The 23585-nt window shown below is 40.8% G+C and overlaps 1 protein-coding gene across 4 annotated transcripts in view; it reads left to right on the top strand.

The window, feature by feature from the left end:
• Cdh11 (cadherin 11) overlaps window positions 1-23585 on the top strand; it is a 145316-nt gene that overhangs the window by 12068 nt on the left and 109663 nt on the right. The window contains exon 1 of one of the 4 annotated variants that reach the window (XM_069992452.1): window positions 14484-14503. The exons of the other annotated variants lie outside the window; for them this stretch is intronic. The gene's annotated coding sequence lies outside the window, so the exon portion shown is untranslated. Of the gene's footprint in view, window positions 1-14483; window positions 14504-23585 lie in introns of those variants that run through there. 4 annotated transcript variants of the gene reach the window in all.

The raw sequence follows: 23585 nt of genomic DNA, 5'->3' as shown, positions 1-23585 counted from the left end.
TTCTGCATGTTATCAATTCCACATAGTGCATTTTTCTTTTTCATTGTATAACATGAGAATCACTATCCTGTGTTTATAGAATCCATCTTCTATAGAGAAAAAAAAGTGCTTTCTTTGTACTCAGAGACTTAAAGGAGTCGAGAGTCCTGAAGTGGTAGGGCATGCCTTTAATCCCAGCCACACAAGAGATTACTGATAGGGAGAATGCAAATTCAAAACTCACACTGGGCTAAAGCATGGGACTCTGTCTGAAAAGTAACTAAAACAAAATGAGCGTTGGGGCATGGCTCACAAGTATACTTACCTAACAAACAAAAGGGCCTAGAGTTGAACCCCCAGTATTTCCAACTAATAAGTAGATAATAAACACATAAACAAATAAGCAAATAAACAAGCAAACAAATAAAAATAGACAGTTGTTCTACTAGTTCCCCTGGAAGACAGAATATCAACTCAGTCCCAACTTGTCAGTGTGGTCAGTTTGTATTCAGTATCTTACTTGCACACATGTGCATAGTCACTCACAGGTCTTTCTGGAGAACTCATTCTGGGCATTGTAGCAATGATGATAGAAGCACTTGATCTGCAGGCTCCGCTGGTGTGGAGTAGGCAGTAGCCATCTGTGTTTGGCAGGGACAGCCATGGCATCATGGTGGGATTTGACCTGTGGTTATCACTGCTTGTCCTCTTTAGGTTCCTGATGGTTTTCTTTCCTTTATTTATTTATTTTTTAATTGGTCATGGGGCTTGAACTCTGGGCCTGGGTGCTGACCCTCAGCTCTTTAGCTCAAGGCAAGCACTCTACCACTTGAACTACAGTGCCACTTCTGGTTTTCTGGTGGTTTATTGGAGATAAGAGTCTCACGGACTTTCCTGCCCAGGCTGGCTTTGAATCATGATCCTCAGATCTCAGCCTCCTGAGTAGCTAGGAGTACAAGCTTGAGCCGCCAATGCCTGGATCCTGATGGTTTTCTAAGACTGCTTTTCCAGGTGTTCTGTAACAGTTGTGCTACTCAAGTTCTTCTTTTATTACTTTCAACTGGAGAAGCACAGATCCCTACATATCCTTGTAAGACTTGTGAGCAGGAAGGGGACCCACCACAAAATACTGAAGTGTTTGGCTCTTGAGCCTCTTCAAAGCTGAATAGAATGAATGACCATCGATAGGACTGAGGATGAAGCAGGTGTTCCTGCTGAAGATCAATGAATTCAGTGGGTTGAGCAATGATTGGACAGGCCCATCAGGACCCAGATAGAAGCTTCTTGATTCAGCTCAGTGGATGAGGGGTTACTATCAGGGCTGGACATAGAGGACAGCATTACAGAAAGGTAGATGGCAAATAGTTTCTTGGAAGGGATGGTGGTAGCTGTTGGAAATGCTCCATGGAATCTCTCCAATGCGAGAAGCGCCAAAGATGGAATACACAAACTCTCCAGGCATTGAAAACTGCAAGTGGCCTCTTCATAAAACTGGGCAAGTAGTTCTAAGTCATGTCTCCGCTTCAGTAGCCCTGAGGCATATTCCACTCCCTTAGCAGTGTGGTGGCCTCCATGTTGGCTCAATATATGGGGCAGGCAGGTGAAAGGTCTCAGTGCATGTAAATGGATGAGTGTGAGCAGCAGGAATACACAAGCAAAACAAATCCTTCTGGAGTTAGATCCACAGCATCCTGGGACAACCTTTTTGACCCACGTTGGAAAGGAATTACCTGTCCAAGAAGTCTAGGCCTGGCTGTGGAGCAAGTCTAGGGTTTCAGAACTTCCAAGTCTTTGTAACCTAATGGTTCTAGTAGTTGAGCCATATGAAGGCTTTGACTGGTGGGGCGGGGTTGGGGGTTAGGGGCTGGTTGGGTTACTCACCCAAAATTGACCCACTTGTCACTGGACTCTTGGAGCCATGGAGTTCAACATGGAGTTCGGTTCTGGTCTGCCTGGACACAAATCCAAACAACTGATGAAGACTGACTAGACATATTTAGGTGAAGATGGTAATAGGGTTGCCAAAACAATATCAGCAGTTAATTTCCCATGGTACATTTATTGCAACATATACTTAAAGGTTTTAAGCAATATATTTCATTGACAATAGTAACAGAACTACATTTGAACTCCAAAGCCACGTTGAACACTGAGGTTCCATGTCTACAAACAATTCTCATTCATTCATGCTTTGCCTCCAAAATATCCCAATAGGAATGAGAGATTCTGTCTTGAATTGCCTGACTCTACTCTCTGGTGTGAGCTCAGTTGTGGTAGAAGATATAATCCTCATTTTCATGATTACTTTTGGGAACCTATAAAGGCAGTATATGAATGAAGTGTCACTAATAGTACTATTATCTTAGAATAAAAAATTGCTCTTTAGCACTTAGAGCCGGACAAGTAATGCACTGGTGATTCTTGTGTTTAATTCATTATGGCTCCTACTGCACCCTTTGCAGATTATCTTCAGCTTTAGCAAATCTCAGCATTTGGGAGGACTAGTCAGATCCTAATACTGCCTGAGATGCTGCATCTTTGGGGTGAGGGATGGACCAAATTATAAGGAATCATTTCAGCTGCCCTTTCCTCATCACCCCGACTCCCATTGTGCCCCGCATCGGGAGCCACAAGGGCAACTGATTTTCACTTACAGAGAGACATGCCCTTTGTCCCTTTCTTCATGGGTGCAGAGCTTCTATCCTGTTCCTTGCGAATGGAGAAAGATCACCTGTCAGCGAGTTTGCTGCCAATTGCTGACCAATTTTTCCTAATAGTCTGCTCTGTGGGTTCTCTCCCTCCCTTGGGCAGACCAGTGACACATGGAAAGGCTTTGGTGATAAATAGCTGTGTGGCCTTGGGCAAGCCAATTACCCTCAGTTTCCTCATCTGTAAAGTGGCCTTTTGGGTCGTGTCCAGCTCAGAAAGAATTTGGCTCTCAAGCCTTTGTCTACAAATCACTTGGCATGGTGCATGGTGCTTTCTGACCCGTGCAATCCAGCATGGAGGGAAGGGAGTTAGGCGGGATGTGAATGCACAGATTTGTCTACCCAAGTAGCACAGATGTCCACAGAACCATAGCAGGGTGCAATCTTAGCAACCTTTGTGGAGCCTTTTCCTTGAATATCCTTCAGGGCTAGTTCCTTGCAAGCCTTTTCAGGGTGTGGAACAGGAGCCCTGCTGGACTCAGTGCTTTTAGTGCATTGTGGCCCAGCACTAAGAGAAACTGTTTGGAAGAGGCAAAACCTTTAAGAAAACAAACGGGGAAAAAGATCATGATAATGATGATAAAGCCAGGATCAGGGTATTGGACTCTGAAAGCTGAGGTATTCTGAACAAACACTATATGCGCAGTCTGCGCTCAGCACTTTCCATGAATCATCTCAATCCATCTTCCGGGCAAGCTCAATGAGGTAGAAGTTGTAATAATCTCCATTTATAAAAGATAGAAACCAAGCTTAAGGATAGACAACTTTTACCGGTGTTGTGCTGTTAGTCCGTGGACAGGCAAAGATCCTGCATTTTTCATGTCTCTGTGTTGGGATTTAAGATGTTTGCAAGTGTTCACGAGACTTAGTACAGATTGACCCTGCATTCTGTGAAGTGTCTTACTGAGTGCCCAAGATGGAGCCTGGGATTTCTATAGGTTTTCTCAATTCATCCTCCCAATCCCATAAATAAGAACCCGAGATCACACAGTTGGCAATGTCAAAAGATTTGAATTTCAGGATGCGCATTGAAGACCCAGCAAACTTTTCCTATGACTTGGAAAGTATATTGAGATGGATAGATTCTTGGCTCTCTTCTCACTTTCCCAGGATGATTTAAAGATGACACAGAGTGTTATGTTTTCTGTGATATATTCATGCAACTTAAATATTGAAGAAAACGTGTTAGGCCAAAAAGAAGTTGTATTTCCCAGATTCATTTTTTCCCCCTCCTCATGAAGTTTTGGCTCCTGTCCAGCTCTAACATAAATGAAGAGCAAGAGTGTTGCATGGCATCATGGATTCTTCACCCAGGATTCACTGCATGCTTATAGAAGCTGAGCGTAGAGTTATGCCTTCAGGGTTTGCCCCTCATAGGAGCTAGCTACTTTCTGAGATGCTGTACCCTGGGTCTGTTGGGTGAATTGAAAAGATGGGAGCAAGGGTCTCATATCAGGGGTTGTGATGAATAACTTTAGGGTCCAAGTTTTACAGAATAATAATCTAGTGGAAATCTATGCTGAAAGAAAAAAAAACACCCAAGCAGCTAAAGAATTGAAGCTGGATTTTATTTTGGAGGAAATGAAGAGGCACTTCAAGCTAGGACAAATGCAATCGTAAACATCAACAAAGAAGTGTTTTTGAAGAGACAAAAGTCACCAAAGTGTTTCTGCTTTGCCTTTCTTTTCTTTTTCTTTCCCTGTTATAATATTCTATTCTTGGGGGAATTTTTTGGTCTGTCTTCTATTGGTTCCCATCTGTTTATAGATCACTTCATTTTTAACCATCTCATAAGGAAGCCGCTTTGTCCATACTTAACTTTCTTATTTGGTAGAGTAAAAGGATTAGGAGGTAAAATTTCCTCTGCAGAGAACTCTGGAAGGGAGCATCTAAGGAGAAGGCTTCGTTGCTCTGCAGCCTACATTTATTGTTCTCCTTCTTGGCCAACTCTTTGGGACAATCGAAGCCAAAATGGGTGGTAGGCTCTTGGAAACTCAGAGGTTTTCAGTTTTGTCAAGGACGCTTCTAAACATTGTCCTATAACTCATTTACGTGAGTACGAATGTGAACTGATTAAATTCATGGAAATGGCATCACTCTTCAAGAGTTGCCTCTTTGCTTAATGTTGAAAATGTTGATAGCATCTCTAGTATTGTTTCCCCTGCTTTTCCATTTTTCCATGGGAAATGATTTGATTAACACGTGGACTTTTTTTTCTTTAACTGAAGACGATGTTCCTTCTGGGTAAATGGCATTGATTGTACTCGGTGGCACTGCCAGGCATGCTTTCTGATGCAGGGCAGATGGATTCGGGTGCCAAGCTGAGCCATGTTGGAACCGATGACGTCACCTGTGTTTTTGTACCTCCTTTAAGGCTCAGCTGGGTTTCCTGCAAAGGTGCCTTTGTGGATACCATCCACCCATTCTCGCCTGTGAGAGATTGTGCTAATCCAACTTTAATTTTCCAAACTGAACAAGAAATGAGTTGGTTGGACATAATCACATCTGCTGCAAAAGTGCCAGACTGCGGGGTTAGGGATCGGTGACTGTTGTGCTGTGGCATGTCTTTGTGTTGTCCAGTGTGCACTTTGAGGTCTGCTAGCCTGCAGGACTCCACAAGTCCCCCTAGGATATTCCTAGGGACCACTGCTGACTGTAGTCTGATCCCAACTGGGGGTGTTTTCTTGTTTCTCCCCACCAGATTGGCTTCTGCCTCTGCCTATTTCCCAGTGCCCTAATAGGCTCCTCACACACACACACACACACACACACACACACACACACACACACACACACACACACACACACACACACACACACACGCACTCACGCATGCACGCACGCACACACACACACACAATTTCCAACCTGTATAACACATTTCAGCTTTATGAAATCTGTGCTGTAACCTCAATGAAGATATCATGGGCTGGGAAAGTGGCTCAGTGGTAGAGCACTTGCCTTGCATGCCTGAGGCCTTGGCTTCGATTCCTCAGCACCACACAAGCAGAAAAAAAGGCAGGAAGTGGCGCTGTGGCTCAAGTGGTAGCACGCTAGCCTTGAGCTGAAGAGCTGAGGGACAGCACCCAGGCCCAGAGTTTAGGCCCCACGACTGGACCCCCCTCCCCCCAAATAAAAAGATATCATGACTAGATGCTGTGACTGTCAAGGTAGACCTAGAAATCCAAAGTTGTTTTGGGGCAACAGAACTAGGAACCTTTCAGACACACGTCTCAAGAAATGGCTTTCAAGCTATTAGCTATCTCTAATGCCAGAATTCTTCAGGCCTCACATTTCTGTAAGTTAACTTTTGATTGCATTTTCTGCAGAAACTTACTCTTAAACCTTACAAGACCCGGAGCACTTACTAAACTATTGTTGTTTACAAAGCGATGTTGGATTACTTCATATCTCTGTGGGTCATTTTTTTTTTCATTCTTTCTTTTGGACTCGTGGATGCGATTTAAAGTGATTTAAAATCAGTTCCCTATGAGTACAACAACAATAACAAAAAGACTCACAGTTCCTTGACAATCTTGGCTTTAGGATCATGACTTCTACAAGCATAGTGGGAGGGCAGTGGTCAAAAGCCCATGTGCTTGGTGGGCTTAGATGAAGTACTGCGTAAAAAGCGTGGAGATGCCAGTAACGGCCTTTGGTGTGCGGCCATGTGTACAGGACATGCGTTGGTTCCACTTGAGAGACAGCAGCACCTACCAAAGGCTGGATGCATAGTGAGGACGCATGCTAGGCCATGTCATTGCGACTGGATATCTGAGAAAGTTCACTTCAAGGAGAGATGGTTTCTTTTGGCTGATGGTTTCAATGGTCCCTTGTTTCTATAGTTTCTGGGCTATGCTGTGGCAGGAAATGATGACAAGGGAGCAGAATTGATCACTTGGGAAGCACTCAGAGCAAATGAGAATGAGAAGGGCAGTGGACAATAGCCCCTCTATATGGTATTTTCACAATTAAAACAACAACAACAACAACAACAACAACAAAGAAACACACACACAGAGAAGATAAGAATCCCTGAGGATTCACTCCCTCCAACTCATGCCTCTTACATCTTTATCACTTTCCAGTATCACTGGCTTTATAGAGGTCCACTCACTCGCTTCCCCAAAGCCTCACTACTAAACCTTGCTCTATTAGATATCAAACTATCAACACAAAACCTTTCAAGGCCATTTCAGATTCAGTACTTAACAAATGGTAGCAGAGGCATTTTTTAAAAAAATATTTCTTTTCTGTAGAGAGGAATGCTAGATATAATGTTTCTCTCCCTCTCTTCCTCCCTCTCTCTCTCCCTTTCTCTTTCTCCCTCTCTAGATAATTCAACTACTGAGTGACCCTTTGGGATTTGCACCCAAGTTCAGTGACATCAATATATTTGTTTCTTCCCATGCCATTTGCTGAGTTTTGCAGAGCAATTTCCTTCTTCTGCACCACACTCTTACCTGGATTTTAGGATGAGAGATTTTTTTCATTGCTTGCAAACCTTCCAGGCTTTACTCTAGAATGAAATTGATGTAAATAATATCTTCTTTCTCAGCATAAATTATGGGTTCATAACTCTGAGGATATTAAGAACTCAATTTGCTCTACCATATCCTTTGTTCCTGAGCTTTTATGTTTCTAATTGAAATTTCAGGATAAATCTGTGGAATCAGTGTTGTTCAGTATATTATGATGCAAAGCATAAATCAAAATCACCTATGTAATTCCCACTTTCCTGGTAAATGTAAAGTGTAACAAATAAAGTACTTAGTACTATATTTCATTTAAGCTCATATATTACATCACACAACATATTATAACAAAAACTATTCATTTATGACCAATATAAAATTAACATGATATTATATGTTTCTTCTATTCTTCATTTTTCAAATATGGAGTGTGTTTTACACTTATGTCATTTGGGATCAGATGCATTTTGATTGCACAAGAAGTATGTGTAATGGAGCTGGTGACTCATGCCTGTAATCCCAACTACTCAGGGGGCTGAGATCTGAGGATCAGAGTTTGAAGCCAGCCCAGGTAGAAAACTCCATGAGACTCAATTAAGCACAAAAAGTCTGAGGTAGAACTGTGGCTCGAGGAGTAGAACACTAGTCTTTATCACAAAAGTTCAAGAACAGAGCCCAGGCCTGGAGTTCAAACCCCAGGACCAGAAGACAAAAAAAAGAACTATGTATAGATTGTGACTGGACACTATAAACGGTGCCAGTTTCAGCTTTTTAAGGGAAAGTTTATCCAAGGAATTTCTTAAAAATCACTATTGATGTGGGAGATACTCAGCTCAGAATATTGTCATATCTGATCTCATTGTCAGAATCAGAATGACCTTGTATTTCCATCTCTGTCTTTCACACAAGGAGATACAAAACTCAGAAACATCTCAGATGATGTAGCATACTGAGCACTGCAGCATTTACTTAGATGCAGAGTTAACACATTTTGTCTTCCTGTCCAGGCATACTTATAAACTACTGTAATCCCCTAACAGCGAAAAGGAGGTTGGTGACAAGGACAATGATGAAACAGCAGTAATAACATTAACATAACAATCCTGTTAACACCTGACATGAGTAGGATTAGGACATTTTCTCCTACTTGTCTGATACATTCCTGTTCTGTCACATTTCATACAAAGTCCTTTGAAATGAGGAAGGCTTAGTAACTCAATCAGGTTATGCTGCTTCTCCTGTCTAGTTCATCCAGGAAATCAGGTTTCTGTGAAGGTCAGAGAGTTCCAATGGGACACATGAATTATGAATACTGAGGTAGAATACAGTGGTGTTTGGGTACATGAGCAATTGCTATTTATTTGTTTAGGATCATTCAATAAGAGGCACAGTCCGACGGAGATTCTTCACTTCTGCTCCTCGTTGAGCTTAAGGCAGGTTGAATGGGACTGGAGAAGCCACTTTCAAATTGTTTTTTTTGGTGGAAGGTAATTTCTGGCTGACAGCAGGGAGCTTCACTGGAACTTATCTGGCAACCCAGGTTCTCATCCACCTGGCCTCTTGTTGGCCTCTAGTTGATCTGTAGCAGGATAGTTGGGTACTGAGAAAACATTTTTTTTGTCACTCATGAGGCTTGAATGCAGGGTCTGGGTGTTGTCTCTGAGTTCAAGGCTAGCCCTCTACCACTTCAAGCCACAGCTCTATTTCTGGTTTTCTGGTGCTTAATTGGAGATAAGAGCCTCACAGACTTTCCTATCCAGGCTGACTTTGAATGGTGATCCTCAGATCTCAGCCTCCTGAGTAGCTAGGATTACAGGCTTGAGCTACCAGTGACTGGCTTAAAAGCATATACTTGAAAAGGATAGTGCTAAATGAGCAAGCACTCTGTGGTTTTGTTGCATTATACTTGTCTCTGGGTAAAGTTAGTCATGTGACCAAATCCAAAGTCAGTATATAAAGATCTCTAGGGCATGATTGATTGGGGGTCCTTTTATATAATAATCTCCCTCACAGCCTTTGTAAAAAGAAGGTAAAGAAACATGTCGGGGAGTGTGAGTATCAAGAAGTTAAAGAGTTAAAGAGTATAAAGAAGTGGCAAGAAATCTACTCTCATCTCCATTCCTCTATTGACACTATGGGATGAGTTGAATAGGATATTTTTTAAAGTCAATAGCTACATAGATACCTGAATAACACAGGGGTGAATTTTCAAGATGGATAAAAAGTTTGATGCTTTAGAGTTTCCTTAATTTAGAATGAATGTTCTTGGATTTCAGGATCAGACGTTTTCCTCTGGGAAAGCTGCAGCATTCAGACATATTTTGAAAATGAGAGCCTGTAATGACTGATTATATCAAAGGGTCCTCACTTTCAAGTTTATCATTCAAGCTGTGAATGATGCTGCTGTTAGGAAGACACAAGTACATTACACAGCTATGAGTGAAATGTGTCCTTGAAAGAAAGCAAAGCAATCAGAGTAAAAATGTATCATCAGTTCATTCCATCCATCCATTCATCTGCCCACCCACCCACTCATCCATCCATCTATCCATCATCCACCTACTCCCTCACCCATTCATTCATCCATCGTTTCTCTTAGCAAAACTCATATGCACTGATAATAATCTAGGCTGTGGCTATAAGTAGGAACAATACAGATCTAGTGCTATTTCTATGGTCTTTTGTTTAGACAATACAACTTATGTTTGGTTGCAGATAATACAAAAACAAACAAGAGAAGAAGACAATTTTTAGTCTTAGGATGACCAGTGAACTGAGACAATCAATTGTTTCCAGAAATGATCTTGACTTGGGAGGTGATAACTTACCATCTCTGTTCAGAAGAACTCTGTCCCCTACAATGAGGAAGACTTCAGTGATGACACTAAACCATTGTTAACCCTTAACGACTAAGTGATGAGCTAGAAATGGAGAAGACAGAAGGAAACAGAGCAAAAAGAAGAAAAATGAGAAGTAATGGATAAATAGAGGGAGGGAAGGAGGATACAATGAGTATCAGGGCTAACATTATTTTATGAATGATGATAGATGGGGGAGGTTTTCACTTGGGTGAAAATCTCAAAACTCCACAGGAGAAGAGAAGGATAGCTGATGTCCCAGACCATATCAGTGATCTGCCTAGAGAAGAACCTGGGCCTCTTGGATCAGTCACCTGCTTGGGTATGTTTCTCTCTCCTAATAGTTATTAGGTACTTTCCTGGACAGGAAGGTCCATCTTTGGAATGATGAATTAGAGCATCCCCATATCTCCTGAGGTCCTGAGAGGCTGGTAGAGGTGGAAAACAAATTTGCGTAAATAAATGGCTAGAATGGAAAAGAAATTATGTGAACATAGCTCCTCTGAGTAATGAATAACAGCTTTGCGGTGATGCCTGGAAGAATATAACCACACATATTTGAGGGATTGCTTCGAGGAAGAAAGTTATCAGATTTTCACCTCTGACAATATATAAAAAAAAGCAACTAAATGTGAGTCTCAGGATGAGAAATTTAGATTAAATCTGAACTGCTCCCTTGATAAGAGGTGTTAGCTATAAGGGGAAGGGATGAAATTGTTTTCTCAAAGGGCATTAAACATAGGAATCATTCATCCATCATAGATCTATCGTCGATAAACGCTGCTCCGGTGGGAGGGAGATGCCCTGGCTACCTTTGCACTCCCTCCACATCACCATTTCTTAGTGCTTCTTCTTCTTCTTCTTCTTCTTCTTCTTCTTCTTCTTCTTCTTCTTCTTCTTCTTCTTCTTCTTCTTCTTCTTCTTCTTCTTCTTCTTCTTCTTCTTCTTCTTCTTCCTCTCTCTCTCTCTCTCTCTCTCTCTCTCTCTCTTTCTCTCTCTCTCTCTCTCTCTCTCTCTCTCTCTCTCTCTCTCTCTGGAAGAGAAGCTTTTTTCTCAGTCAGTCAGCTTTGCATTACTATAATGAAAGCTGCTTGTGAATAAAGAGAGGTGTTTTTTCCTTTGTATTTTTTTTTGTGTTTTTTTTGTTTGTTTCCCTCATGATTTTGGATGTTCAAGATTATGGTGGCCCCAGGCTTTGGGCCTCTGGCAAGGAGAGCACATCGTGTTGGAAGTACCATTATGAAGGTTTACATCTGCCATAATGAAGCCCAGGAAGGGAGCTCAGGCCAGGCCTCACAAGCCATCCTGAAGACATGCCCCCTCCCCCCAATATCCTATGAACTTCCCACCAAGCCTGTTTTTTTTTGTTCACATATATATCACCTGCCAATACTGCCACCCTGGGTGGGTATACAGCTTTTACCTAATAAATGTTTGGGCAGCACCCCTCCAAACCAGAGGATTGATGCTTTCTTCATGTGGAGTTGTTCCTGTAATCACTAGAGATTCTTGGCACTGTCATCCTTAGTATTTTCCTCCATATTACCCACATGGCCAGGAGTGATTCATAAAGTTCATGGCATCATAAACTACCTTTAAATAGGAAAATAGGATCATTTACTGTAGTCTAGATTCCAATGATAATGACATCATCCACCCAGGTATCCACACAGAGCAAATGAGCTCGGAAACTTCTCTTTCAGAACTCACTTCCTGTTCATGATCAGTTATTCTTATCTCTGATATTTTCTTCATAGGACCTTTCTAATTCTAGTTATTTTTGTCCAAGACCCATTTTTTTATATCCTAGGTTCATCCTTAATCTCTAAACTCTTCTTCTTGCCTTTGACCTTCAACTGTGACATTTACTGTCCTGCACTTGAGTGGGTAAAGACTTGGCAGGAGAAATCGTTCCTGTTACTTCCATGTTTAGGTTGTACTGGGTACAGGAACATAATTGCAGCCAAAGGAGCTTAAGGAAAAGAAGGAAGTTTTGGCCTTATGTCAAACAGCTCCAAAGTGTTTCAGCTTTTGGAAAGATGAGCTATAGGTCTGAAACTTTTTTTTTCTTTTTTTTTAAATTATAAAGATGCTGTACAGGGCGGGGGGGGGGGCTGGGAAGGTGGCTCAGTGGTAGAGCGCTTGCCTTGCATGCCTGAGGCCCTGGGTTCGATTCCTCAGCATCACATTAGCAAAAAGAAAAAAAGCCAGAAGTGATGCTGTGGCTCAAGTGGTAGAGTGTTAGCCTTGAGCTGAAGAGCTGAGGGACAGCACCCAGGCCCAGAGTTCAGGCCCCATTACCGGACTCTCCCCCCCCCCCCAAAAACAAGATGCTGTACAGAGGGCTTACAGTTACATGAGTAAGGTAATGAGTACATTTCCTGTTGAGCATTGTTACCTTCTTTGTTTCCCCCTACTATCCTTTCCTCCTTACCTCCCCACTCCTCCCCACCCCACAATCTCCCCCCCACTACCAAAATTGGAAAGTTCATTTTCAACATAGTGTGTTGTAAGACTCATTGTTACAATGGGTCAATCTGTATCCTTGTTTCAGCATTTTGTTATTTCCCTAGCCCTTTCTAAATTAGAAAAAATGTATATACGAGATACAGGGTATGGGAATCAAATAGCATGACAACAGGGATTATACCACTAGGAAGAACATATAAAAGGCACAGAAGAAATCACATAGTACATTAAAAACAATAGTGACTAAAAAACCTTTTGTGTCCCTTTCTTGGGGGTTCATTTTGCTTAGCATATGTTCATATGATCAGGTAAGATTATGCTAAAAGGACTGAAACTTAAGAGTGCTGTGAACTCTCATTTTCTTTCTCTATATCACACGCGGATCTATCTACATTTCTTGTCAGGTGTTACTGCTGAAAGATCTTCTCTAGTTCACCAATCAATGATGTAATGACCACTGAAAGTTTCTGAACATACCTCTTGTGCTTTAAAATTACCAAAGCAAGACAACCTTCCTCCTTCCTTCCTTCCTTCCTTCTTTCTTTCTTTCCTTCCTTCCTTCCTTCTTTTTGAAAAAGAGTCCCCATGTATAAGGTATTTGTTATGTCCTATGAATACACGGATGTCTCAATTTTAGCCATGTGTTTATATTCATGGTTGATTTTGGGGTTAGGATAAAACAAATAAAATGTAGCACATTAATCCTCAGACAGGTGAGGACCTCTTCAGGTGGCTGGCTAAAGGGACAAATTAATTTATATTCTACTTTCCTAGGATTCCTCTGATTTTTAGTCTACCTTCATTTAATATTGTTTACTCTCCATGACAAAAGTAATCTGGCATCTTACAACAGAATTTATCTCCAGTGCGGATTCTGTGACACCTTATTGGCATTCTAGTTCACAGTTTTCCGTGCCTCCTTTTTTTGTTTGTTTGTTTGTTTGTTTGTTGGTTGTGGGGCTTGAACTCTGGGGCTGGGTGCTATCCCTCAGCTCTTCAGCTCAAGGCTAGCGCTCTACCACTTGAGCCACAGTACCACTTCTGCCCTTTTCTGCTTCTGTGGTGCTGAACCCAGGCCTCATGCATGCAAAGCAAGCACTCTACCACTGAGCCACCTTCCCAGCCCGCAGTGTCTCTTTTAAGAGATGGATGAAAGTATGAATGAGCAAGTGCATGACTGAATGAATGGAGTGAATGAGAAGACATTTTTGTAATTCCCTGTTCTCTGGAACATGAATATCTACCTCCACCCAGCTCATGAATTGGAGAATATTAGAGGCTATTTTTTCCCCTCAGGGGGAAACATTAGTTGTTTTCACAACCAGGGAGGGAAGGCTACTGGCATTTGGTGGATGGAGACCAGGGATGCAGCTAAATGTGTAATACATCTGGGCTGATGTCAATGGCACTGAACTTGATAAGCCTTGCCCCAAGGATTGACCATGTGTCAGAAGAAGTCATTATTGGCAGGAAGGGGTGGGGGCGGGTGGAGGGGGCATGACAAATATTATCCAGACATTTTTACTGTAACTCATATCATCACTATATGTTTGAAGAAACTGAGATTGATATGCTGATTAAGATAGTCCAACTTCCCCAATACCACATAGGGAAAAACACATGTTTCAGGAAGTCCAAACCCTTATTCTTTACAACAAATTTATTATCCTGCCTCTGCTCATCCCTTCAGCATATAATAATACTTTGAACACTCACAAATACATTTTTCTAATAGCTGAAAATTGTCTTTGTATGTGAGTGTGTGTGAATGTGTGTGTGTGTGTGTGTGTGTGTGTGTGTGTGTGTGTGTGTGTGTGAACAAGCAGATAAAGGTAATAACTAGAGGAGGCTTTACAAAGATATCATCCACCTGATCTTCTGCAATAATGCCTTTATTGAAACACAATAATAGTCCATTGTGAATTACGTTTGCCAAGAACTTGTCAGAAAATTGCAATGTGGAAGCATGGCATTCTAGTTATTGAACCAGTTGAAATTTGACCTTTGGATACAGGTAAGGAAACAGCTGTCATTCATTGGAGTTAAAATGTTTTCCTGGATTTTCTCAGGAGAAATGGAAAGGCTCTTGTATTTTCTCTAGTTAGAAACTTCTGTTCACAAATATGGATACGCAACTACCATGCCAGTCAGAGTTCTATGAGGCAAATGAGTTCCATTAGACTATATGTATATTAAAAAACACTCATTAAAATAGCTTAAGCAATTATGGTATGTTTTAGTACATTTGGGCTGCTATAACAAAACTCTTTAGGCTGGATAGTTTGTGAATAAGAGAAAATTAGTGCTCACAGTTCTTTTCTTGTTGTTGTTGGTGGTGGTGGTCTTGGGACTTAGACTGGACGCTGTCCCTGAGATCTTTTGTTCAAGGCTAGTGTTCTAATGCTTTGAGCCACAGCTCCACTTCCAGTTTTCTGGTGGCTAATTGAAGATAAGAGTCTTACAGACTTTCCTGTGTTGACTGGCTTTGAACCTCAATCCTCAAATCTCAGCCACCTAAATAGCTAGGATTACAGGTGTGAGCATCCAGCATGCTCATAGTTCTTGAGGTTGGAAAGTAAAAGATCAAAATACTAGAAGACTTGGTATCCAGCGAGAGCCTCTTCTTCAAAGACAGCATCTTCTCCTTATATCCTTGCGTGGTGGAAGGGAGAATGAGTTTCCCCAGGTCTATAAGGGCACTACACTCAGTCCAGAGACCATAACTCTCATAACCTCCTCACTTCTCCACAGTCCACATTGCAGAATACACGTGCATACGTAAATTAGAGATGTCTGATGTCCATGTGGACTGGTAGGCAGGAAGGGCAGAGGAGTGCTCAGAGGTGTGAGCTGAAATGTCCAAAGGTGAGATTTCATCAGACCTACCCAGAACACCTGGAATAATCTTCCTTCCTTAGACGGATGTAGATGTTACTTCATTTACAAAAATACCTAGACTCGTGCATAGACAGATAGAAAGAAAGAAATTGGAGCAATCATGTATAAAGTTATCACATGAAACTGGCCAGGCCACTCTTGATGATGTTTCCAGTTATCGAAGAAGTTGTTACAGATGTTAGAATCAGGTTAGCAGCCATGAAGAGTTTCACATAATATGAAGCATGCTCTTTCTCTCCGACTTACGGTAGTTCCCATCCTTAGCTACGGAGCTTCAACTTATTCTTCCTATTTGAGGATATCTGTGTTGTTTATGAATCTGTCTGTAAGCGCATCATAAGGCCATGGCAAATGGAAGAGAGCTAGGTCAAGATGTGACTCTGCTCTGTACAAGCCATGTGAAGATACTGAGTACTTCCCTGAGCTAAAGATTTTAGTACATTGCTTCATAGTTTCCTGTCAGGCTTTCCCAAGATGCTAGAGCAATATGGCAACACGGATACATATGTGTTTAATCTGTGTGTAGGGGTGTGAAAACACATACACATGCAGCAATTTCTATAGTATGTATCTGTTCACCCAACATATCTATGGTGTATAGCCAAAGTGCTGAGTGCAAGGCACTCCGCCTTTCAAGTGCTGGTAGTCTGAAAGATGGTACAATTCTAGTGGGAAATGCAAGTTGTTCTGATGGGACCTGTAATGCCCAATTTGGAATCATAAAAAGGCCTTATTGGTTGAATGCTGAATAACTGAAAGCACAATTGATTGGCTCTAAGTCTACCTTTATTTTAAATGTGTACCCCTTGGATGGGTTTTAGGACTACTTCTGCCTTAATAAAGAGTTGCTGTTTGTTAGGGTTTAACTCAAACTCTGCAGGCCTCCTGGAGAAAGGTTATTGGATTCCCAGCAGTTGGGCCGGGTGAAGAGCTCAAGCATCAAAGTCTATCTTCTTGTCTATTTATGGCCTTTCCTGTTCTTAAGAGAGTTGAAGCAGCTTTTATAAATACCAGCAATGATTATTTGAGAGCTCAACAAATGGAAGTTTTAAAGAAGTTAGGATGAGGGCAAGGAAGGTAAAAGTGAGGTGGATAAGCTGGAGTAAAAAGAAGTGCTCGAAGCACAATTTTTGTGGCACAGAGCTTTCTTTCCTAATAACCAACGTTGATGGCAGAAATGCCGCTAGGTATGAAACTACCACAAAGGAAAAGTGTGTTTTTGCCCCAGAAATATTCCATTTCTTAGCATTTGTGCGTAATTTCTCTCAGTGAGACCTCCAAAGAGATGACTACCTTTCATGATGATACAAGAATAGATGAAAAGTATAATACACACAACATGCATACATAGTTAGATATTAAAAAATATAGCTGCATAGATAAATGCCTCTCTAAGGTTGATTAATTCATACAGAATCCACAGTTCAATAACTGTAGTCTTAAATGACTCTTTCTTGAGATTTCAGAGGTCTTTTGCAGCGTTGGCTCCTTCCATCTTCCTCACCATGTTCCCATAAGACACTGCTTCATGTCCTCCTCCCGGAGACTGGATACCATTAAATACAACAGCAGAGGAGTATAATGTAGTGTGTCAGAGTTGCTCGAATGTCTGAGAGGCACACACTGTTCAAGTTGTATTGGGCTCAGAGCCATTGACAGCCTTGAGTTCTAGGCCCCTCTGTCCCCCATCTCCTCTGTCAACCCCAGATGTGGCATTTCTCTCCCTTGGTAGCCACATTATGTGTGTGTGCCAGAATGTGTCATCATATTCTTAAGAGTCTTTGTGTTCCACAAATAAGAGATGAGCACACACAGCATCCAGAGGTGTTACTGCTCTTTGCTCTCCTCCCCTCCACTCCCAAGTAAGTGAATTTTGGCGCATTTGTAAGTATTGCAAGTAATTTAAGGTACATTACACTGTATTAATATATTAAACTGCAAGTCCTTTATATTACTTTTTCCTCTGAGGAAGACTTAGGAGATTTCTCCCCTGAGAACCAAGTCTCAAGAGGAAAAACTTCCATGTCCCAGTAATAGTGTCATGGCTAATAAATCTGTGTAGGAATTGGTCAAGAAACCTGTGATTTAAGAAGTAATTTTTAAGGCTCACTCATCAACTAGAAGAGCCTTCATTGGGCACCTATTATGTAGTAGAGCTTAAACAGGGAAGTGAAGCTAGTGTGCTCAGTGATCTAGAATCTTCCCTTAAAAAGATCTGGTGGGGATGGAGCAGAAACACATTGTATTTTGCAATGGCCGGAGGTTCCTGAGGACCACTGGTCTGCTGTGACATGATCCAAAGAATTCACAGAAGACATCAAGTGTTGAGGTGAGAAAAAAGCCTTCAATGCCATTCTGAAGTAATATTGTTGTGATTGAGATTTTGTAACAAACATCTCTCAACTTTTTGGTATTCTGAATAGTTGGGAATGCCTTATAAACAAGGCACACCAAATGTCCATTTGGCAAAAAGGAGAGGGTGTGGGAAGAAAAAGAAAATGTAGATATCAAAAGAAAAGGGATCAACTGATCGCTGGATTATGCTGATAATCATGGCTACTCGGAGGGCTGAGATTGGGAGGATCATGGTTTGAGGCTAACCTGGCCAGAAGAGTTCATAATGCCCCTTCTCCATTGAAAGCTGGGTGTGGTGATGGATTCTGTAATCCCAGTCAGGGTGGGACGCTTAAAATAAGTAGCTCACTACTCAGGCACTTGTATTCGCAAGAAACCAGACCCTGCTCCTCAAATAACCACTGTATAAAGGATTGGAGACATGGCTCAGTGTTAGAGCCCCTGCCTAGAAGTACAAGGTCCTGAGTTCAAACTCCAATACTGTCAAAAATGGAAAAATGATTAGTTATATAAATTATGTTACATTGTTACGATGGACCACCATCTAGTTATTATAATAAGGGACACAGAGGAAGAGATGCTTAGATTAACATTGTAAGTGGTACAAACTAAGTTTTTGAATTATCCAATTTCAACTTCCCACATTTTTATACACACAACAGAGAATGGCAAACAAAAACAAACAAACAAACAAAAAATGACAGACTAGCATCAGAGAGCATAGGATTAATTTTTACATTTAATTTTAATTTTTTTAAAAATTAAGTTACTCATTGCTACACACTAGAAAATCCATTTAAAATGACTCCAAATGTGTCACATTTGGAATAAAATGGAAAAGTGCATCCTTCCAGTTTGCTGGGTATTTCTGATGAATTAGTCATCAGACCAGTAGAACGGAAACTGAACCTTGAATTTAAAAACAAACTTTACATTTTGTTTCTAATATAAAACAGCTTTTGGGAAGCTTTTGTAACACTGCTAGTCATTTTTACTGTCCGCATTCTTCACTACAAATTTAAACACGAAGCCAGATTAGAAAGCATATGTGAATTTAGAAAACCTGCTTTCATTGTGTGCTTTTTTTGGTACCCAGAAATGACTGGAGGCAAAGATGGTGGACAAATAGAAATGACAAGCACCTTAGCTTAGTCAGCTGAGGCTTATAGGTGAGAAGTGATTGGCCTGTGTTCACCTAGCTTTACAGGTCAGTAGGCATTATAAAGACACAACTGAATGTAAATAATGCTTAAAAATGGTTGGTCCAAGATACCTTGTTTTGTGGATTGTTATGGTAATGGCCATTCAAAATAGAATAAGAAACCTGGTTCATTCTCAGCTGGAAACTACAATGTGGTCATTGCAGGGGTGTAATGCTTTCAGGATATGGTCTTTCAAAAGCGCAAATATGTGATTGTCATAAAGGGACCTCGAATCTCAGTATCTAACAGGTAGAACTTGAGGGCCGGGTTTCAGCTTTGCTGTTCAGTGAGCACTTAGAACATGTCCGTTTTTCAGAATAGCAATGTTTATCTCCATATCTGAATTTTAACATTCATTGTGCATATGTTCTGTGATTTAAAAGTAACAGTCTTTCCCGTTTTTTCTCATTCTGTTGCAAATTGCAATCGCACCATGTCATCAAAAAGTTATTTAGTGACAACTTACAGAGAGCCAAAAAGTTTCTTGTAATTTGCATATATTTTCCACATCTAGAATGTTAGTGATTATGGGGATTTTTTGTATGTTCCATTTAAAATAATATATTATTATTGAAAATAAATATAATAATAAATGCAAAATGTTGGCTGTAATGCCATATGCTAAACATTTCTACAGCATATGCTTAGCTCTTCATTAAGAGATTTTAAAATAACTCGTATTTAGCAGGAATACATAATCTTTTATTCAGAATTAATTATATGCTGTTTTGTGTACCATAATTTAAAGTGCTACCCACTTCTAATATGTAATACCCAGAAGAAACTATGGTTACAATTCATTAGAATTGGCTTCTTTCCTTTGCAATTTAGCAGCATAATGAACACATAGAGCTGAAATGCTATTTGTTACTTGAATCAAAAGTTACATGAAGTGCAGATAACTAACAGTTACAAAGCCTTTATTATTTTTTTAAACACAGCATGCTTTAGGAGAATAGGATAAGTCATGAGAGTAATTCATGTATAATTAGTTATTTTACTATTCTTTGATTTTTTCTGAGAACGTTTGTTACAAGGGTTATTGCAATCAGAAGGGGTGAAACATTGAAAAACTCATTTTGTATTATTCAGATGCAGGATGGTATGTAATGATATGCAGAGACATACTTTTGGAAAAACAAATTATGATTTTTTTGTAAGACTTTGAATCTAGATGTTTATTCAGTGAACCTTCTTTGAAGTGGAGCCACCTGTCTAAACAAAGACCTAGAGAGAATTGATATGTCAGGTAAAGTGCTTGGACATTTCACGCCCTCCTGATTTGGATTATTATTTGTTTTAACAATTTGTCAAGCAATATCTAGAGAACATATGGGCTTGGCTTGAGGAATGCAGCTCATGAGTAAGAACCTACAGTTGGATTCCAGCTTTGGTGGCTTCCCTAGAAGGGAAAGAAACTCATTTCTAGTTCCCTGAGGATGACAGTATAGATCTATACCAATGGCGAAATTAGTCTTGAGTCAAAATATATATAGGCCATTTATCTTATTTAGTCCTCCTCCTCTGCCTCCTCCTCCTCCTCGTCCTCCTCGTCCTCGTCCTCCTCCTCCTCCTCCTCCTCCTACTCCTCCTCCTCCTCCTCCTCTTCTTCCTTCCCCTTCTCCTCCTTTTCCTCCACCTCCTGCTCATTCTTTTCCAGGCCAAGGGCTTGAACTGAGGGCCTGGGCACTGTCCCTGGGATTCTTTTGCTCAAGGCTAACACTCTACCACTTGAGCCACAGTGCCACTTCCAGCTTTTTCTGTTTATGTGGTACTTAGGAATCGAACCCAAGGCTTTATGCCTGCTAGGCAAGCCCTCCACCACTAAACCATATTCCCAACCCTATTAGTTTATTTCTTGTATCTAGCTTTAGGAAACAATATGGAGCACACAGAGCTGGAGACTCAGAAATGATGTTCATCCAGGTGATGTTCATGTTTTATAAACTGTACTTTAATAAAGCTGGTAAAAATTGCCTGCCACATTTTTATTTACTGAAAGTAAATGGAAAGACTTGTTAGGTGACTGTCTCATGGAGGAAATCTTTACATGGTAACAGTTCATTCCTAAATGCTCAGTTTGAAAAGCTATGGATCATATTTGTGAAAATATTTGTGAATGCTTTGTGGCATTGTATTTATCATACGACAGATGATGCACCTTGAAGGTCACCTACCATCTCTGATAAAAAGAAAAATGCTTGCTTAGAATGGTTCAAAGGGTTGAGTGTGGTGACACATAACTATAATCCCAGCAACTGAGAGGTTGAGGCAGGGCAGATGCCAGTTTAGGGCTAGCCTAGATTATAGTGCCAGACCTTGTCTTCCCAAACAAATAGCAAAAATGGTAAGAAGCAAAGCCATCAGCTCCTTTCATCTCTCCAATGTATGCTTCCTTCCAGTCTTCTACTCAAACACGTCTCAGACTGGGTAATTTATAAGCTGTAAAAACTTGGTTCCTGTGGCTCATGGTTCTGGAGGCGAGGAAGCCCCAAGGTCAAAGAACTACTGGCAGACTTGGTGACTGATTCAAACCTGTCCCTCATAGATGGTGCCTTCACTGTCCTTCTCCATCTCATGGCCAGGGCACCCATCAATTCCCAGAGACCTCACCTCTTCATACGGTTATATTGGGTGCTACATTCAAAAATATGACTTTTAAGGGGACACTCGTATTCAGACCATACACTGTTCTTTGCCTATCGAGTCAATATCATTCCATTCATTTAACGTTATTCTTCAATGATGATGAATTATTATTAAAAATAAGGTGCAAAGGAGATATAGAAAAGGTCAAAGTAAGGAGTCCGCATACACAGGCATCTCATCTGTGTTTAAAATAACCACACGTAGCCCCCACTTTTAGCAGACTGATAAACCTTTTTCTGGTCAGGAGGATCCAAACATTGACAAAATTTATGGACTTTTCATTGTCCCAATGTAATTGCAAATCAGTCCTGATAACATCATGTGGAGAAAGTTGCATTACAAATGATTCACCTACTACAACTCACTTATTTATGTACATTTCCCTCTTCATATTTATCCAGCCTTTACTGCTTCTAACTTTCTCCTGGGCACCATCTCTGTTCTAGTAGAAAGGCTGAATGTGGATATTTCTTACAACTTGTGAACTCAATTTCATGTTGCGCTGAGTAGCAGCAAACATTTTCCTTCCTTCCTTCCTTCCTTCCTTCCTTCCTTCCTTCCTTCCTTCTTCCTTCCTTCCTTCCTTCCTTCTTCCTTCCTTCCTTCCTTCCTTCTTCCTTCCTTCCTCCCTCCCTTCCCTCCCTCCCTCCCTCCCTCCCTCCCTTCCTCCCTTTTTCTTTCTTTCTTTCTTTCTTTCTTTCTTTCTTTCTTTCTTTCTTTCTTTCTTTCTTTCTTTCTTTCTTTCTTTCTTTCTTTCTTTTCTTTTCTTTCTTTCTTTCTTTCTTTCTTTCTTTCTTTCTTTCTTTCTTTCTTTCTTTCTTTCTTTCTTTCTTTCTTTCCTTCTTTCCTTCTTTCCTTCTGTCTTTCTGTCTTTCTGTCTTTCTGTCTTTCTTTCTTTTTCTTTTCTTCTTGCTTGCTTTCTTGCTTTCTCTATCTACCTTTTGTCAGTTTTAGAACTTGAACTCAGGGCCAGAGTGCTGTCCTTGAGCTAATTTTGCTCAAGACTAGAGCTCTACCATTTTGAGCCACAGCTCCACTTCTGGTTTTCTGGTGGTTAATTGGAAATAAGAGTGTCATGGACTTTCCTGGACTTTTGTGGACTGGCTTTGAACTGTGATCCCCAGATCTCAACATCCTGAGTAGCTAGGATTACAGGCATGAGTCCCCAGCTCCTGGCTTCAGCAAACATTTCTTACACAAAGCCAGTTGCATATCCTCTCTGGTGGCTCACACTTTCCTCCGGAAAGGCATGAAGAATTATACTAAATTCCCTGGATTTGGAAAGAAAAGGAAATTGATAAAGATGTTGAAATTACACAGACCCTATGGCTGTTTTTGCAGTAGGAAGAAAATCCTTTGTCAGAAGCAAAATGTAAGAACTCTGATTATCCAGTACCTACCTACTGGGACATCTCCCATTCACACCTAACTCTAAATGGAAAGATTCCAGTGTGTCCTGGTCTAAGTTTTCTTTCATGTCAAATGTTATCATTTTTTCTCATGTACAGTTCACTTGGAAGGGCCCAAAGTTGAATAATTGACTTAGATGTTTTCATGAAAGAAAATTAATGCATTGTGGCTCCTTTATTCTTTGTGTGAAATCACTAGAGATATTGATCTAAGGTTTTAATAGGTTCCTCACTTTTAACCAGACCTTAACCTGAGGAGCAAGGGAAGTGGAAGCAGTTGTCTTCCAGGTTCTGGAATATGTATTTTGCAAAGGTTTTATAAGAGATGTTAGTCTGTGGTTGATCAACTTCAGCATTGCTTGGTGACCTGGTTTTAATAGAAGCTCCTGGCACCCTGGTCTAGGCCTTTAGTAATGGGGAAGAGGGTCGGAGATGAGACCCCTTTGTTACAAATGTCCAGGTGATTGTGAAGGTCCCTAGAACTTGAGAAGTGCTGATCTTTATTCAAAAAAATTCCCTCAGAGCTTTTAGTCCTGTTATCCCATTCTTGATCTGATAACATTTCTTCAGAGGAGAATGGCTC

This window comes from Dipodomys merriami, unplaced genomic scaffold (assembly GCF_024711535.1).
Source record: "Dipodomys merriami isolate MVZ:Mamm:240054 unplaced genomic scaffold, mDipMer1.0.p SCAF_41, whole genome shotgun sequence".
Lineage (NCBI taxonomy): Eukaryota > Metazoa > Chordata > Mammalia > Rodentia > Heteromyidae > Dipodomys > Dipodomys merriami.
The sequence above is the reverse complement of the archived record's forward strand: the minus strand, read 5'-3'. Positions and strand labels throughout refer to the sequence as shown.